This window comes from Schistocerca americana, chromosome 2 (genome assembly GCF_021461395.2).
Source record: "Schistocerca americana isolate TAMUIC-IGC-003095 chromosome 2, iqSchAmer2.1, whole genome shotgun sequence".
Taxonomy (NCBI): Eukaryota; Metazoa; Arthropoda; class Insecta; order Orthoptera; family Acrididae; genus Schistocerca; species Schistocerca americana.
In genome coordinates this window covers 254,727,208-254,742,727 of record NC_060120.1, presented here as the reverse complement: position 1 = coordinate 254,742,727, position 15,520 = coordinate 254,727,208, and the positions used below count along the sequence as shown (strand labels likewise).

The window sequence follows — 15,520 nt, the reverse complement described above, 5'->3', positions numbered from 1 at the left end:
AATCTTGTTGCTGTGGGCTAGGGTTATTGTTTCTTCGTTGTTTGTGGTGGTAGCTAGTATGATATGATTACTTTCTGGTACTCTTTGTATCCTCTCCAGGAAGCTGGATGTCCTAATTGATTGCAATAAGCACATTAGGTGATTCGTCAAGAAGATGTGTGCAGTTCTTAGAATGGTGATTATCTCCACATCTGACACGTCTTTTCGGCGTTGAACCATAATTTGCTGTATGAAAGAACTTCTGACAGCGGTTGCAGTGTGCAGGGCCATAGTTCGATTTGTAATCTTCTACTTTTACTCTTGTACTAAACATGTATTTTATATCACATGTTGCATTTTGAGGTTCTTAGGGAAGTGTGAGGCCGTATGTGAGTTGTGGAATGAGTTGTTATGTGTGCTGGTCTCGTCTCTTGAATTTATGCACAAATATGACACTGAATTTGTCCTTGAGTTCTTCGTGAAGTTCTTCTTCCAGAACTTCATTAGGTATCCATTTGATAACAACTTGTCGTTTTCTGTCTGCTGCCGACTGAGAGGTACATAATGGCCTCTCTATCTCTTGAAAGAACTGGAGTGCAGGTCGTTGATCATCTAGGGAGTAAGAGTGGTATTTGATTTGGTCATTTTTATATATTTCTTTTACAGATATAGTTATTTTCTGTTTGAGGGTGGCATAAAGTTCAAGGTATTTTCCTCTAGAATGGAACGTTATCGGTGGAATTTTGACTTTTGAAGGTGGCTGGTCATTGGTTGAAGTGGATGGTCCTGATTGAGTTTTTGCAGCATACACATCTGTGGTTTGAAGCAGTTCAGATTTATTTCTGTTGGTATTTGTGTGGTTTTATTGCTGGCAGATGGCATTTCCAAGAACTGTTTCCGTTTTCAGTTGCTTTTCTTGTGACGAATGGTTTGAAATGGCTGCTTGGTCCCTGGTTGACCATCTTGGATCTCCAAGGGTTGTGATTGGTCTATGTCTGTTTCGTTCGTTTGGCGTTCGTCTTCGTCTGAAGAGAATTCTGGGTGAGATGTTGGAGGCTTTCTTGAAGTCTTATTATCGCTGCTACTTGTGCTTGGATGTCCCTTTTTTGCCTGAGTTGTGTGATTTTTTCCTTGAATCATTCTGGGACACAATTCATCTGTCACGTTTGTGTCACCTGCAGTACTGAGCTGTTGGGGTGTATCATATGTAGTCCTGCTCACGTTTTTTGGCTCTGCCCAGGCCTAGAGGAATGTGCACTGGCCACCCACACACAGGTCCCTAGCTCCTCACCTGAGCTAAAAAATTACTAATACCCTATAAGAGTTGAAACAAATAAATATAAACAGAATTTTGTTGTGGCAACAGAAAAACCAGCAGTAAATATCACTACTTTCCTAAAACTTTCTGAGATTAATTGTACTCACTAACAAACATGAAAATAGAGTTACTTACGATAAATGTAGATTAGATCAGATTAGATTCAGTTTTCGTTCTACAGATCCAAAAATGAGATGATTCCTGTGAGTGTGGAACGTGTCAGAAAGTATAACAAAAAAGACATAGAACATTTGAATATAATTGCCACTTCCCTGAGCATTTCTTAGGATACTGTCAAGATATGTGAGTACACTACAGTAACACTGTCAGAAAGAAATGTAGTTGTTCACTTTTAATAAATCTATCATACACAAAGTACCTAATCTTAACTGTTGTGACCAAGTGCTGTCAAAACTGAAATCTAACAGTCATTTTTACTTAAGCTGGTCTCCATATTACGATATTCATCTATAGAGTAGAAAGGATTACCTACCAAAAATCTTTCAAACTCTATGTTAACTATACTTTATCTGAAACCAAGTTTTTAATGGTTGCAGGCAATTTATTGAAAATGTGTGTTCCTAACTACTGGATTCTTTTTTGGACCAAGGCAAGTGATTTTTAGGGCTTTATGTATTTATTCCTGGTATTGATACTACAAAGGTTGGAACTTTAATAGTGGCAACTATTTACTTACAGCTCGTACAAAATAGATACATGTTTCGAAGTTTTACTGACCTTCAAAGTAGTCACCATCATTGTGTATAACCCTTTGCCAGCGATGTGGAAGTCTTAGGATACTCTTAGCAGTGCCAGTTGTGTTGACAGTTCGAGTGGCATGGTCTACTGCCCGACGTATTTGTAGCAGTGTTTCCTTCAGTTTAGAAATCAAGCTGAACTCACTAGGGCTTAAGTCAGGGGAGTGCAGTAGTTGGTATAGCACTTAGCAGCCCCATCAGTCGAACAAATCAGTAACAGCTAGCACTGTACGTGCTTGAGCATTGTCCTGCAAAATGATGCTCAGGTTCTGCAGAAAGTGTCATCACTTCTGTCTCTATGCTGTTCATTTCTGTAACATAACCTACGACCAGCTTAGAGACAGAAGTGATGACCCTTTCTGCAGGACCTGAGCATCATTTTGCAGGACAATGCTCAAGCACATACAGTGCAAGCTGTTACTGATTTCTTTGACTGTTGGGGCTGCTAAGTGTTATACAAACCTACTGCACTCCCCTGACTTAAGCCCTCGTGAGTTCAACTCGATTTCTAAACTGAAGGAAACACTTCACGGCATTCGCCTCAGAACTGCTACAGATTCGTTGGGCAATAGACTGCGTCGCTCGAACTGTCAGCACAACTGGCGCTATTAAGAGTATCCTACGACTTCCACATCGCTGGAAACGGGTTATACACAATACTGGTGACTACTTTGAAGGTCAGTAAAACTTTGAAACACGCATCTATTTTGTACGAGCTGTAAATATATAGTTGTCACTATTAAAGTTCCAACCCTCGTATGTATAGAGCTGTTGTTGGAAATAGAGACATATTTATTATTTGCAACAAATTTCATTAAGGATTAAATATACAGAGAAGCTACGTTTAGAATACCTAGATCCTCAAACACGTCTCTATAAGATGTTCCTGAATTTACACCACAAATGAGTCTTATTATACGCTTTTCCACTCTAAAAACTTTCGAGCAGTTTGACGCGCTACTCCACGATATGAGCCTATATGACACACTAGAATGAAAATAAGCGAAGTATTCAAGTTTTTTATATTTATATCGTCTACATCTGACTTAATATGTAGGCCCTACTCCTCTTGAAGGGAAAACTAGATGTAGTACATTATATTAGTTACAATATCTGCCACATTTACTAAATCATAACTCCCATTTACTACGAATTTGATTATCCACAGGACAAGGGTAACTTCTGAAAATTCTCAAAAATTTTAGATGGTCTATTTGTGTTGATGGTCAGTTAAATTTGGTGTGATCTATTTTTTTCATAGTAGCTGTGAATTACAAGAACTCATTTGCTACGAAAAAGTTATCAACAACACTTGTACTGGTAACTTACGAAAATTTTTCGAAAAATTTATTTTCATAAGCGTCCAAACAAAAAGAACTATTTCTCATGCAACCATGCAATGAAATTAGAGAATGATTGTTTTGAACAAGAATATTTCTATAGTTATCAAACATTTTAAAAGCGCACAAATAAATTTAAGGCTGGAATTGACAATAACAGTACAAATTTATCGCGACTGTCGCAGCTGTTCTAAATATCACAACATCTCAATGTACAAACGAGTACTAATACAATCAATGAATGATTATGGAGAACTGATGTAAACAGTAAAATGTAAGAGTCTACAATTTCAAACTGACACACGATTATGGCACATGCGGTCTCACACAAACGAAAATTCCGAAGTGAATTACGCACTGAGTATTTACTTAGCTGATTCTGTGACTTCTGCACTTGAGTGCGGAAGATTAACGGTATAGTGTATCTAATCACAAACATCTGCGGCACTTACAAAGCATGTCTTGTGCATGGAGCAGCTAACAGTGCCGATGTAATATAGCTCTCTCTGTGGAAAATCCCTTCTGAAAGCCAAACTGTGTAGGTATCAGTAAGCCATTTTTATAGTGTGGCAATAAACCCTATCATAAGTTGTTTTTTCAAACACCTTTAAGAACACCGGCAGCACAGAGATGGGCCGAGAGTTGGATACTACTTTCTGCAATCCACATTTGTCGACTGGTATCACTATCGCATATTTTTGTTTATCTATAAATACCCCAACTTTCATTGACTTGTTACACAAATAGCACAATATGTGACTGATTAAGCCTGCATGTTGTTGTTGTTGTGGTCTTCAGTCCAGAGACTGGTTTGATGCAGCTCTCCGTGCTACTCTGTCCTGTGCAAGCTTCTTTGTCTCCCAGTACCTAATACAACACTGCCCTTCAATAGTAAGTTGGTGATCCCTTGATGCCTCAGAACATGTCCTACCAACCGATCCCTTCTTCTAGTCAAGTTGTGCCACGAACTTCTCTTCTCCCGATCCTATTCAATACCTCCTCATTAGGTATGTGATCTACCCATCTAATCTTCAGCATTCTTCTGTAGCACCACTTTTCGAAAGCTTCTAGTCTCTTCTTGTCCAAACTAGGCCTATTTATCGTCCATGTTTCACTTCCATACATGGCTACACTCCATACAAATACTTTCAGAAACGACTACCTGACATTTAAATCTATAACCAATGTTAACAAATTTCTTTTCTTTAGATACGCTTTGCTTGCCATTGCCAGTCTACATTTTATATCTTTTCTACTTTGACCATCATCAGTTATTTTGTTCCCCAAATAACAAAACACTTTTACTAGTTTAAGCATCTCATTTCCTAATCTAATTGCCTCAGCATCACCTGATTTAATTCGACTACATTCCATTATCCTCGTTTTGCTTTTGTTGATGTTCATCTTATATCCTCCTTTCAAGACACTGTCCGTTCTGTTCAACTGCTCTTCCAGGTCGTTTGCTGTCTCAGACAGAATTACAATACATTGGCGAACCTGAAAGTTTTTATTTCTTCTTCATGGATTTTAATTCCTACTCCAAACTTTTTTTGTTTCATTTACTATTTGCACAATATACAGATTGAATAACATCGGGGATAGATTACAACCCTGTCTCACTGGCAAGTCAACCACTGCTTCCCTTTCATGCCCCTCAACTCTTATAACTGCCATCTGGTTTCTTTCAAATTATAAACAGTCTTTCGCTCCCTGTATTTTTCTCCTGCCACCTTCAGAATTTGAAAGACAGTATTCCAGTCAACATTGTCAAAAGCTTTCTCTAAGTCTACAAATGCTAGAAACGTAGGTTTGCCTTTCCTTAATCTATCTTCTAAGATAAGTTGTAGAGTCGGTATTGCCTCATGTGTTTCAATAATTCTAATGAATCCAAATTTATCTTCCACGAGGTTGGCTTCTACCAGTTTTTCCATTCGTCTGTAAAGAGTTCTTGTTAGTATTTTGTAGCCATGACTTATTAAACTGATAGTTCGGTAATTTTCACATCTGTCAACTCCTGCTTTCTTTGGGATTGGATTTATTATGTGCTTCTTGAAGTCTGAGGGTATTTCGACTGTCTAATACGTCTTGCTCACCAGATGGTAGCGTTTTGTCAGAGCTGACTCTCCCAAGGCTATCAGTAGTTCTAATGGAATGTTGTCTACTCCTGCGGCCTTGTTTCGATTTAGATCTTTCAGTGCTCTGTCAGACTCTTCACGCAGTATCGTATTTCCCATTTCATCTTCATCTACATCCTCTTCCATTTTCATAATATTGTCCTCAAGTACATCGCCCTTGAGTAGACCCTCTATATACTCCTTCCACCTTCCTGCTTTCCCCTCTTTGCTTAGAACTGGGTTTCCATCTGAGCTCTTGATATTCATACAAGTGGCTCTCTTTTCTCCAAAGGTCTCTTTAATTTTCCTGTAGGCAGTATCTATCTTACACCTAGTGGGATAAGCCTCCACATCCTTACATTTGTCCTCTAGCCATCCCTGCTTAGCCATTTTGCACTTCCTGTCGATCTCATTTTTGAGACGTTTGTATTCCTTTTCTCGTACTTCATTTACTGCATTTTTGTATTTTCTTCTTTCATCGGTTAAGTTAAATATCTCTTCTGTTACCCAAGGATTTCTACTAGCACTCTTGTTTTAACCTACTTGATCCTCTGCTGCCTTCACTATTTCAACTGTCAGAACTACCCATTCTTCTTCTGCTGTATTACTTTCACCTGTTTTTGTCAATTGTTCGCTAATGCTGTCTCTGAAACTCTCTAAAACCTCTGGTTCTGTCAGTTTATCCAGGTCCCATCTCCTTAAATTTCCACCTTTTTGCAGTCTCTTCAGTTTTAATCTATAGTTCATAAACAACAGATTGTGGTCAGAGTCCACATCTGCCCCTGGATATGTCTTACAATTTAAAAAATGGTTCCTAAGTCTCTGTCTTACCATTATATAATCTATCTGAAACTTTCCAGCATCTCCAGGCCTCTTCCATGTATACAACTTTCTTTCAAGATTCTTGAACCAAGTGTTAGCTATGATTAAGTTATGCTCTGTGCAAAATTCTACCAGGTGGCTTCCTCTATCATTTCTTACCCCCATTCCATATTCACCTACTGTGTTTCCTTCTCTTCCGTTTCCTACTATCAAATTCCAGTCACACATGGCTATTAAATTTTCGTCTCCCTTCACTGTCTGAATAATTTATTTTATCTCGTCATACATTTCATCAGTCTCTTCATCATCTGTGGAGCTAGTTGGCATATAAACTTGTACTACTGTGGTAGGCACGGACTTCGTGTTTATCTACATATGATTTTAAAATCCTTATTGATACACCATCATATCCAGAGGGTTATGAGCTTTTAAGTAATTTTATGATTTTTTTCAGTTTCTTTAGGCGTTGTGCTTTTAAAATGAAGTGCTACATTTGGTCAATTCAGTTCCTTTCAATCTATTTATTACTCCATTAACAATTTACATGGTATGCATGTAGTCAATTCATCGCTGGGCTAGTTACAATGAAATTTCTAATATTTAAGTTGTCCACAATCTTACATGAAAATACAATGATTTTACATCAGTAAAAGCAAATAATTTGACTTTTTCAAATTCACATACACTTCACTGTTATAAAATCTATTTGTTACTAAGAACATTTTTGGCTCTATTTTGAATTTATGGAATGCTTTAATTTTATTTATTGTAGTAAGCAATGCACTCACTTTTTTGTAATGTTCCATATAGTGTTTACTTTGTTGTTTGGCCTTCCTTATTAAGCGTCTTAGAATTTTGCAGTATTTCTTGTAATGTAATTTCACTGTGGGGTTTGCACTAGTTCCCTGTTTGTACATACAGATCCCTCTTTTCGACACATGATATTTTAATGCCAGTTGGTAACCATTCTTTCCTTTCACTACTAGTTGGTCTGATTTTAGTCTGTATTTGGGGGAAGCAGACTTCAAGCTGTTTGAGAAGTACGTTCAGGAATGACTTTCATTTCTCATTATTGTGTCTGCCTGGTATATTTCCTACCATTGTTCATGGTGTAAACAATGTATAAACAAGCTGGCAGGTCCAATATTTTTTGTTCTAATATGTTTTGCTTGGGTGTGAACATTTTCTGTTTTTCTGCTGGGAAGTTTTAAAGTTGCCATTTGACCATCATGATCAGATAATTTATTACACCCCAAGTTTTTACTTCACTGTAATTTGGGGGGTCCAGAAACAGATTACTTTTAACACTCTTTAATATGTTTTATAGCATCTGTTTTTAATATCACAGCTTATATTGCAATTATTTTCGTTTTATTGTGGTAATATAGCTATAATATTGATGTAGTCTGTCCAGCCAAGACTGCTGAATGACACAGAATTTGTAAATGGTAGTAGCAAAAATTTTGTTTCTGCATAGACTTTTCGGGAGATAACCACAGGTAATAATTCTATCGTACCCCTCTTCAGAATGATAAAACAATGATAAGTTTTTGTAGGCTTACCAAATTTGTATACTAATTTTGCACCTGCTTAAGTCATTTTTTTACATTTTCTGTTTTTTCATTGGATAAATGGCAATGAGAGTTGAATGAATTTCCGTAAAGTCGAGAGGCAGTAATAAACATCGATAGTAGTGATGTAATACTGGTGAAATATTGAGATATTTAACAATCACACAAGTGATAAATACAAAGACAGACTACATTTAAAAATACGGTAATTGTTAGTTAATGTTAAATTTACGTAACAGAGTATCATTGATCGATGATGGACTTTAGCGAAGGGCACCAAATTGATACAGCCGCGGCACCGCGCTATTTACGCCATGACAGCTAACCTGTTTAACTTTGTGATGTCGTTTTTAAGTTCGAAACAACTACAAAATAAACACTAAACACGGTGAGTAATTGATTTATAAGTTTTAGAATTGTTTGCGACTCCATAATAATGTATCTGGTTTGTGTTTGTGGGGTTGAATAGTGGTTGAATAGGTAGCGTCGGTTTGTTCTCTTTGATGACATTTAAAAACATTGTGTGTGAGTAAATACAGATGCCAGACTAAATATATTGACTTGGAACGGCCTGGATTTCTGTTGTTAATTATTTGCGCGTTATTCGTTATGCATTTAAACAAACCACACCCTCATATGATATTAAAAGTTGAGAAGTGCGGAAAGACAGAGGAGTTTGTTTAGTGTTTGTAACAGCAATAGAAATAAACTATGTTTGATGGTAGCGGGAAATGAGAGATAGTTTATGCATTGAAAAGTAACGGGTGTGTAAGTTTTACATGTTTTGATGCATTATCCAGTCTCGTTGCGGTTAATTAAAGTAGGTTTATATTAGACGCAATCAATATTTAAGTTATCACTTCCCCTGCCTCCATTCCATAAAGCCCTATGCACGAAATTGTGCGCTACAATTCATACCTATTTTTTGTAGCAATGTGTATATATATATGTAATATATATATGTGTGTGTGTATTTAATTGTATTGGATTGAGATATCTTTTATCTTAACAACACTTTCTCTGTTCACGGTTTGTATGCCCATTTTGTGTGTGGTCTCTTTCTCAACCGCAGCCGTCCTTACAGGAATTGTTAATAAATTTTGATGTGTTTTTCTCACGTTATAATGTTATACAATTTTACTGAGTGCTGTGTATAATTTTGTTTCTTTTGATGACTAGCACAACAGTTGCAGCTCTGTACCAGAAGTCTGCTGGTATTGTGATAAGACATGCATCTGGAAGAGCAGTACAAGAAGTTTGAAATAGCAGTATATAAGACAAGAGTGGGGAAAAGAAAATGAATTAATGTCATTGTGTTCGAGACACCAAAACAGTAAAGAAGAAAAACAGTTACTGCAAGTATGTAAATTACTATAGATATGTGTTGGAAAGAAATGTGAAAGTGAATTACACGACACGAGACAGTGAGCCGGCAAAGTGGTTCTATATATTTTTTTTTTAATCTCATAATATATAACTGAGCAGTGTGTGTGTACTCACCTAGTGGAATGAAAATAGATGATTCTGCTAGTGACTGATTTGAATAGTGATGTGTGATGGAACAGTTTATTTGTTGATGTTTTTTCAACTGGAACTCAGTGGTACAATCTACTTTCTCCTTACATGCCAGCCACAAACATAGATAGTTTAACTTCAATGAAATATTCTTGTAGTTGGTAGCATTATGTGGACTGTATAGTAGTGTGTGTAAATCTGAACGTGTGAATTTAAAAGAACTTGTTTAAAGAAGAATTGAGTGGTAAGTGTTTGTCAGCATGTATTGAAGTAGTTAGATAGCTTTGTTTCATTGGATTTCATGATTAGTGTGGTCATACTTGCTATTTTGTTTGTGCAACTGCCATGGAATAATTGTCTATGGAATATGGTGTCTGGGAACTTAGGAACCAGAAGAAATGTGTAATAATTAAACTGCAGGTTTCCTTGGGGCTGTGTGTGTGTGTGTGTGTGTGTGTGTGTGTGTGTGTGTGTGTGTGTGTGTGTGAGAGAGAGAGAGAGAGAGAGAGAGAGAGAGAGAGAGAGAGAGAGACGCATTTGTTGTGATTTAAGGTTGAATTATTAGAGCAGTACTGTTTTAATAGTGTTGTTGTTATGTGATTATAAATGATGTTAAGATATGTTAAAACAGGGATATCAACTGTGCATGTTTCAGAGAATATGTTTAGCCTACAGTAAATTTACTGTTGCATCGTCACCCTATTGCCTGAAAAGCTATTTACAAAACGTATTAGATCGGAAGATGATCTGCCCACCAGATAGTCACTGGTATTCAAAATAAAAACTGTCAAGTGGACCATCAGTGTCAACTGACCAACTCCGATTTGGGTTAAAATTTTCCCTTATGTGGCCCCAGATTTAAGCTTGAGCAAAATTCAAGGCTTTTCAGGCTTTCAGTAGTGAGCTCCAAAAAGTGCAAGCTGTACAACATTTTCAGCCAAATTTAAGATGGCTTAGAAGTTAAATTAGTAATGTAATGGATATATTCAAATTAGGTTAACAATGGCTTGGGCTGAGTGAACTGTTAATATTGTTATGATCTATCGTAAACATTTGAGTGCGTCATGAGGTCAAGGTTATGAAACACAGTCACCATTTTTCAATCATCTGATTTTTTTAAAAAAAATTTACAACTATTATTGGCTGCCCTACAGTAGTTCTTCTAAGAAATTAATTTTTTATCAATGCTGCCAAGCTCCAGCTTAGTTATTTCCAGCTATTGTATACTCCAGTTACAATTAGTTTTTATTGACGCTTCAGTGAATCGAGTAGTAGGGGCCAGCTGCCAGCCAATTGTAGCTCTTTCCTAAGTGTCACATGCTCACTGTGTTGCTTGTTTCTCAGGTACATGGAACCTCTTGCGAAGCATAGCTGACTGCACACCAGCAATATTTCACCCCCCCCCCCCCCCCATTCCATCACTACCACCTGTCAGTCACAAAGTAATTTTAATTGGAGTTTACATGTTATTAATGTGCAAACATACCACCAAAAATATTTGCATCAAATTTCTACAAAATTTGATGATGTACTGCTAAATATAATCACCTACCATTTTATTTATTTTTGTTATTTTGAAAAGAGTGGGGTGCTTTTACTATAAAAATTTTGTTCATTTTTGAGACACTGAGAGTCAGATCAAAAACTAAACTTGGAAATACTGTGGTCACACGTTCAGAAACTGTCATTTTAGCAAGTACATTTTGCGTAAGAAACCCAAAAAATATATGTATAATAGTTGTATTCGTTAGTGAACCCATAGAGTACAATTTCTACATCAAGGTTTATTGTTTTTCCACTTTACAGCAGGCCTATACACAGTGGATTTTGATCATATGGAAGGTGGAAAAATCATTTGAGGAAGTTGATTTTGTACATTTTGACTTTACACGTAACACTTCATTTACGGAAATGCAGTTTGATTCAAAAATAAGATATGACAAGAAAAGACAACACATGGAAAATTATATGAAAGTGAAAAATTGAATTCACTAAAAGGTAGGTTTATTAGCCTTGGGTGCCAAGCTCAAGGGTTCCATGATGAAAATACATTGTTGTTGGTTTAATTAGTGAAATTTGTCATAAAATACTGGAATAGTCTTGCTAGGATAAACATATCATTTTGACAAAATGTTTGTTGGAGCGGTAGAATCATGGAGGTGTGGTCCCTTAGAATGTGACATTTGTCATTTCGGGCAGGGTAACCAGTGAAGCCGAGCAGTAAGGCCAGATGGATGCATAAAGCAACCCCATGATACTCAGAAATTTTAAAGATATTTCCAGTCAACCATATATTTTTGTACAAACAGGCAGCGTATTGACTATATTGTAGATTTTTTATTTGCAAATAGGATGCTTACGTATCTTGTCCAGCTTTGGCCATAAATGAAGCAGAGTCAGTCAAAACTCGGCTTACTCTGATCTTTTGCAAATAAAGAGACAAATTGACTGTTAGCTCATGATCCAGAGACAGCAGAAGTATTTGTGACTCACTGTTCCTGACTTGGCTTTGCAGATTCCTGTTCTGTTTTTGAAATTAAGAAAAACTTTGTTTTTTATGTTTTGTTCACAGAAGTGAAACATATATTTTGCTTTTAGAATATGATCTATTGTATGTTGTGAACCGGTAGGGGCAACTAACCTTTTAGCAGTATCGCTGACACTATCACCATGACTTATGCCAAAAAGATCTCAATCAGCAGTAAATAAATAAAAAAAAAAAATCATGATGAAACAAATTTACAAATTTTTTTGAAACTTTTACCCTAAGGCATTCAGCCATCACTGGAACTTCACAAAATGTGTTAAATTGTTAACTGTGGGGCTTTTTCCTGGTGTTCTGTTGGTTTATTGTGAATGCATACACTGAGATGGTATCGAGCCCCAAACTATCACTGATGAGGCAGGCATTTAATGCAATGCTAGGGAAATGTTCATCAGGTGTATATAATATTTCATTACTATTCTCTGAAGGAAAACGTTGCTGAACATCCTGTACTACAAATGAGTAAGTCTCTGAAAAGTAATAAGCATAACTCAATCATCAGCCCTCAGTTTCCTTTGATGTCTTTCAGCCTGGTGTTTTGACATAAAGTGACTTGACAACCTAAAATGATGATGATGATGATGATAATAATAATATGTTAAGTCCTTCAGAAAGTCTTCACCTAGTATTTTCTTGGTCTTGGTGTTGCTTGGTCTGTTTTTAACCACTGCTGAACTGTTAAACCCCTCACTTTTGAACCATATTGTGGTATGCCACGCACATTCCCTTCTGATTATTGAGCATCAGGTGTTTTTGTTCTTGCAGTTTTTGCTGTCATTTTGAACAGAAGCATAATTATTTTTGCCAGGACACCACCAACTAAATTTGTCATTGTAAAAGAGAGTTAAAACCCTTTTTTATGTAATTGAAAAGAGCATTTTCCCTTCTTTTTTTCTAACCACTTGTGCTATCTTTCGACCGTTTGAAGCAACTGTTAGCATTTGTAGTTTCTCAGCATTTGAAGAAACTTACGTTTCTTTTCTTCTTCTTCTTTCTTTCTTTCTTTCTGTCTTTCAGTAACTTGTAGTAATCAACACAACACATATATTTTATCTGATCAGGTTATGGCCTTCAAGCCCCCTCTTACATTGCTACACAGTTTGAACCATGCAGTACAGTTTGCACCACAGTTATTTAAAAATTGTAATAATTTTAATGTGATAAATAATAATAAAACAGTGGTAACAGAATTAAAAATGATTTGAAACCAGCTTTGAGTGTATTTAATGACAATGGGAATAACAATACTAAGAACTTAACAGCAGTAATACTAAGTACTCTTCTAATACTACTGCTACCGATGTTAATAATAAAAATAATAATTTAGAGTAATATTAATGGTATGGGCATTTTGTTTTATGAATGTACCTGGCCTAGACCTACCAACAGCAGCAATCTTAGTGAAAACTGTACTTGACAATCTTCTCTCTGTGTGGCCTCGGGAATCTTGATTTCAATTTTTCTGACATTTTACAGTGAAAGTGCCAAGAGCTGACTAACCTGAGTTTACTTTTCAGTAGTTTGTGTATGCTTATCAGCAGCAGAATAGGAATCCTCTGAGATGATTAAACTTCAAGTTTGTTGTGAACTTCATTCTGGCATGTTGGACATGACTCTGGACCTTGGACATGACCTTCGGCCTAGTAAAAATTCACATTTTCTGGTATTTTGTCAACTAGCCCGCAGCTGCTTCAAGAACTTATAAGCCCTTTTATTTACTTGATTTGATTTTGAGAAACAGTTGCAACACTACTTTTGCAATACACAAAATAAACTAAAAAAACTTACAGTAGAATTTCCAAGCTCACTTTTTTTAATTATATCTAGTGTGTCTACACAATCTTCCCTTTCCACCTGCATAGATACACTGCAAGCCACTCTATGGTTGCAGAGGATACTGTGTACTACTACTACTATCACTAGTCATTTAATTTCCTTTTCTGCTCGCAAATAGAGCGAGGGGGAAAAAACGACTGTCTACGTGCCTCTGCATGAGCTCTGATTTCTTTAATCTTATCTTGTGGTCCTCATACACAATGTATGCTGGCAGCAGTAGAATTGTTTAGCGGTCAGCTTCATATGCCGGTTCTCTAAATTTTCTCAGTGGTGTTTCTTGAAAAGAATGCCATCTTCCCTCCAGATATTCCCATTTGAGTTCCTGAAACATCTCCGTAACACTTACATGTGTTTGAACCTACCAGTAACAAATCTAGCAGCCCACCTTTGAATTCCTTCGATGTCTTTCTTCAGTGTGACATGGTGCATATCCCAAACACTCGAGCAGTACTTAAGAATAGGTCACATCAGTGTCCTGTATGCAATCTCCTTTACAGGTGGAACACTATGTCCTAAAATTCTTCCAATAAAGTGAAGTCTACCATTCGCCTTCACCACAGTTTTCACCTCATACTGCTCTGAGACATTATGGCCAGATATTTAAATGACTTGACTATGTCAAGCTGGACACTAGTAATACTGCATCTGAACATTACAGGTTTGTTCTTCCTACTCATCCACATTAACTTACATTTTTCCACATTTAGGCTAGCTGCCATTCATCATGCCAACTGGAAATTTTGTCTAAGTTGTCTTGTATCTTTCTGCAGGCGCTCAACTTCGAGCACTTATCGTACACCAAAGCATCATCAGCAAACAACTGTCCACCCTGTCCACTTAATCATTTACGTATATCTAAAAACAAAGATGATGTGACTTACCAAATGAAAGTGCTGGCAGGTTGACAGACACACAAACATACACACAAAATTCAAGCTTTCGCAACAAACTGTTGCCCCATCAGGAAAGAGGGAAGGAGAGGGAAAGACGAAAGGATGTGGGTTTTAAGGGAGAGGGTAGGAGTCATTCCAATCCCGGGAGCGGAAAGACTTACCTTAGGGGGGAAAAAAGGACGGGTATACACTCGCGCGCGCACACACACACACACACACACACACACACACACATATATCCATCCACACATATACAGACACAAGCAGACATATTTAAGACAAAGAGTAACTCTTTGTCTTTGTCTTCAAATATGTCTGCTTGTGTCTGTATATGTGTGGATGGATATGTGTGTGTGTGCGCGAGTGTATACCCGTCCTTTTTTCCCCCTAAGGTAAGTCTTTCCGCTCCCGGGATTGGAATGACTCCTTACCCTCTCCCTTAAAACCCACACCCTTTCGTCTTTCCCTCTCCTTCCCTCTTTCCTGATGAGGCAACAGTTTGTTGCGAAAGCTTGAATTTTGTGTGTATGTTTGTGTTTGTTTGTGTGTCTGTCGACCTGCCAGCACTTTAATTTGGTAAGTCACATCATCTTTGTTTTTAGATATATATTTCCTACGTGGAATGTTTCCCTCTATTATAATCATTTACGTATATAGAGAACAACAACGGTCCTATCACACTTCCACGGGGCACTCCTGACGATACCCTTGTCTCTGATGAACATTCGCCATCGAGGTCAATGTAGTGGGTTCTATTACTTAAGAAGTCTTTGAGCCACAAACATACATGTGTACTTACTCTGTATGCCTGTACCTTTGTTAACAGCTG

At 37.1% G+C, this 15,520-nt stretch overlaps 1 protein-coding gene across 1 annotated transcript in view; it reads left to right on the top strand.

Annotated features, from left to right (window-relative positions):
- Nucleotides 1–8,030: 8,030 nt before the first annotated feature.
- Nucleotides 8,031–15,520, top strand: part of LOC124595700 (zinc finger protein with KRAB and SCAN domains 7-like) — a 207,970-nt gene continuing 200,480 nt past the window's right edge. The window contains exons 1-3 of the mRNA XM_047134560.1: nt 8,031–8,290; nt 9,082–9,661; nt 11,224–11,415. The gene's annotated coding sequence lies outside the window, so the exon portion shown is untranslated. The remainder of the gene's footprint in view (nt 8,291–9,081; nt 9,662–11,223; nt 11,416–15,520) is intronic.